General features: G+C 54.3%; 1 protein-coding gene across 2 annotated transcripts in view; it reads right to left on the bottom strand.

Annotated features, from left to right (window-relative positions):
- The window catches only part of Rfx2 (regulatory factor X2), a 64,013-nt gene that overhangs the window by 32,861 nt on the left and 27,202 nt on the right, over positions 1 to 3,950 (bottom strand). The gene's annotated exons all lie outside the window — the stretch shown is intronic.

Here is a 3,950-nt window from a genome sequence, read left to right on the forward strand (position 1 = left end):
CCAGGACAGGCTCCAAAGCTACAGAGAAACTCTGTCTCGAAAAACTAAAAAAAAAACAAAAAAAACAAAACCCTGTCTCGAAAAACAAAAACAAAAGCAAAATCTTATTTATTTCACGTGTGCAGGTGTTTGCGTGCATGTGTACACGCACCAAGCTGAGTTGAGTGTGAACGGAACCAGATCCTCTTGAAGAGCAGACGGCGCTTGTAACCGCTGAGCCGTCGTCTCTCAGTCCCTAATCCTAATGCTTTTTTTTTTTTTTTAATGTTTAAAGACATAACAGATTAAAAGAGTGTGCCCCCACGATAAACCCGCCGGGTTCCACGCATGCCTGCGCTGCCCCAGTGCGAACACTAGATGGCGCCAGAGCCGCGCAGAGCAGGGGCACAGTCATGGAGGACCGAGGAGATGGAAACAGAAGCGTGAGGCGGTCAAGATAAGGGGTCTGAAGCTAGCCTGGGCTGCATCGTACCCTGGGCTAGAAAAGCGAAACAAAACATTTTGTAAGAAAAATCTCTTGTATATACATCCGCAGGAGTAAGAAGCTTTAAAGAGTGCTGAATGAATGAGTCGACGAAGCGTTCCCCTGAAGGCAGGGGGACCCGAGTTCCTTGCATTCCAGAACCAAGGAGAAAGCAAGTGCTTAGCTTCCCAGAGACTGGGGCGGAGGTGGGGGTGGGGGATGAGATGCGAGGGGAGAGCTGGAGTTCATAGCCAGCCTGCTCTCTGGCTGACTTATTTGTTTGTTTATAAGTCAAACAAATAAAACTTGTCACCAAAGTCTCACAAGAATGAAATGACTGGGGAGGCGGAAGCAAGCAGATCTGGTCTACAAGAGCTCCAAAGCTACACAAAAACAAAATAACAAAAAAAGAAGGAAATGACTAACACCTGGCTACTTCCATGTCTGAGTAACAAACACCTCAGCGCCTCTCCAATCACCTCAGCCGCTCTCCAGACAGGCACCTCAGCCGCTCTCCAGACAGGCACCTCAGCCACTCTCCAGACAGGCCTACTGAAATTCCCTCTTCCTCCAGCTCCTTTGCCGTGTTCATCTGAGAGACTTGGAGACAGTGTGTGAGCATGGGCCCACCCAGGAGGGTGTCTTACTCACCCTGGCCAAGAACAAAAACTCCAGAGTTCTTCCTCAGAAAATGGATGAGAACTGTGGACTGAGAACTTTAGTTCTGAGCCAGGGTCTCCTGTAGCCTACGTCGGCTTCAAAACCCTATGTAGGCCAGGCATGGTGGGCACACCTCTAATCCCAGTACTCAGGAGGCAGAGGTAGGTGGAGCTCTGAGCTCGGAGCCAGCCTGGGCTACAGAGTGAGTTCCAGGACAGCCAGGACTACACAGAGAAACGCTGTCTTGGAAAAACCAAGTCCCTATGTAGCTGAGGTTGACCAAGCCCTAATCCTTCCTGTCTCTACCTCCTGAGTGCTGGAATGGCAGGCGTGAGCCACAGCACCTGCTTTCTGTGAAGCGGGGACTGAAGCTGGGACTTCACACCTTGCATGCTCCACCCGCTGAGCCCAGCGGGTCTAACAGTGGACCATGCCTCTGGTCCCAGCACGAGGAAGGGCCAAGGGGGTCGGGTCTCTGAGTTCCAGGCCAGCAGGGCTTTTCCTGAGTCCCTGTCTCAGAAACAAACACTACAAGGGGAGAGGGTGGTGAATGGCCGCCAGCCCTGAGGGACAGACCAGGTCTGGCTCCATTCCTGACTCAGGGTGGGAGCCCTCTGTCACCGGGTCCACTCCTGGCACAGGACGACAGGCGAGGGGTGTGTGATTCAAGCTGAGCATGCAATAAGGGAAGGACATGGGTGCACACCACAGGTGAGGTGTTCGCATGACTGTGCCTCTGTGTGTGTCTGCATGCGTGTCTGTCCATGCACGTGTGCACTTGTGCGTGCATGTCTGTGAGGGCCTGAGGGACTCAGCCCCAGTGTGAGGGCAGGCATGGGAGTCTCCCGCACAGGTACTCAGCTTCTCTGCTTGTCTTGACCCTGGTTTCTCTCCGGAAGGGCTGTGAGCACCCTGCCATCCTGCCTCTCTGAGTCTCGATCATGGTTCCCGGGTGGCCCAGCTCTGTCACGCACTGGTCAGTGGTCCTAGAGGAGTCTGGAGTGCCCCAAGCCAGTCCCGAGTCCACCCCTGCATTTCTCCTTGACCTTGACAGAGTGCCAAGTGCACTGCAGGTCACAATGGCCATAGCCGCCTGCGGTCTCCAGGCGACTGCAGGGGCAGCGGCTCTCTCACCAGCCGGTTGCAGTGAGCTGGCTGGGGCTGGACAGGGGCCAGGTGGATCTGCTGGGGAAGCGCCCTTTGTTTACAGGAAAACTCTCCGGTTGCCTAGCAACCAATGGGCAGGCAAGGAAGGGTGGGAGGCTGCAAGCCATTTCTGGGCTGGGTTCCTGGCTGCCCTGACTCACTGTGACCTTAAGCAATCTCTCCCTCTTCTGTCCCCACCCCTCCGTTCACTGACTGGGAAGCTGTGACCTCATCACACCTCACCTGGAATCACCGGGATGGAGTCTGGCTGGTTAAGTTCTGCTTGGGGGACCCAGGCCTCAGTTGGTCTTAGTATGGTCTGGTTAGCACCTGGATAGATGGCACTTGAGGTCCCACTCACTAAGAATGCAGCCGGTATCCCCCACTCTGAGCAAGAGGGGACAGACCCAGCCAGGTGGGCCCAGGCTCCAACTCCCCATCAGGCCTTCCTCCATGCTCCTGACACAAGGTCTCAGGAGCTGGTGGCCCAGATGTGAGGCAGGACAGTGGCATCCTGTTGAGGGGAACTGCCCCCTCAGCACAGGTGACACACTGGATTTGAGGAGGTAGCCTTGGTGGTCCCTTCTTGTCAGAGAGTGTGTCTTCTTCCGCTCTATGGACCTAGGCTTTTCTCTTTCCGGGGCTCTGTCCCCCACACCTCAACTGACTCCAGCAGACATCCAGGGCTGAGAGTGCTGAGTGGCGTTCACACCAGGGTGAGAGTCACACATGTCCCTCAGATGAGACCTCCAGAGACTCAGCTTTTCCTAGTCATTACCATAGCCAGAGGCCAAACCCACATGGAGACCCACACTCTGAGGGAGGAAGACAGATCTGAGAGCTGGGGTACCCTAGCCAATGTCTGTCTCAGGCACCCCATCATTTTCCTTCAGTTGAGCTTTTGGGGTGCCTGACTCCACTCCTATTTTTGTTTCTTAGATTTTTGGAGCCTGGGTCTCCAGGAGCCCTGCTGAGGCTGACCTTGAACTCCTGACCCTCCAGCATCCTCTACTCCAGGGCTGTAAGGGCAGGTGTGTGACATCCATCTCCACACCTGGCTTACACTGGGGGCGGAACTGCCCGCCGAGCCACAGCTGTTTTGTCTTTGGCACCAGCAGGGTTTTCCAGCTGGAAGTGACAACTATTCCTCCACTCTGAACCTGGAGAGCCCGTTCTTCTTTCCAGCCCACAAGAGGGCTCAGTAGCTCAAGGCACTTGCCACCAAGCCTGACAACCCAAGTTCAATCCCAGGGCCCACTGAAAGCTGCGATCTGTCTTTTTTTTTTTTGGTTTTTCAAGACAGGGTTTCTCTGTGGTTTTGGAGCCTATCCTGGAACTAGCTCTTGTAGACCAGGCTGGTCTTGAACTCAGAGATTCGCCTGCCTCTGCCTCCCGAGTGCTGGGATTAAAGGCGTGCGCCACCACCGCCCGGCCTTGCGATCTGTCTTTTGACATGTATGTGTGGCACTCCCCAACACACACATAATATATAAATATAACAAACAAACCAGGCAATATTGGCGCATGCCTGTAATCCCAGCGCTCGGGAGGTAAAGCCAGGTGGATATCTGTGAGTTCAAAGCCAGCCTGGTCTACAGAGCAAGTTCCAGAACAGGCTCCAAAGCTACAAAGAACCCTTCTCTCAAAAAAACAAAAAACAAGCCGGGTGGTGGTGGCGCAC

This window comes from Microtus ochrogaster, unplaced genomic scaffold (assembly GCF_000317375.1).
Source record: "Microtus ochrogaster isolate Prairie Vole_2 unplaced genomic scaffold, MicOch1.0 UNK98, whole genome shotgun sequence".
NCBI classification, from domain to species: Eukaryota; Metazoa; Chordata; class Mammalia; order Rodentia; family Cricetidae; genus Microtus; species Microtus ochrogaster.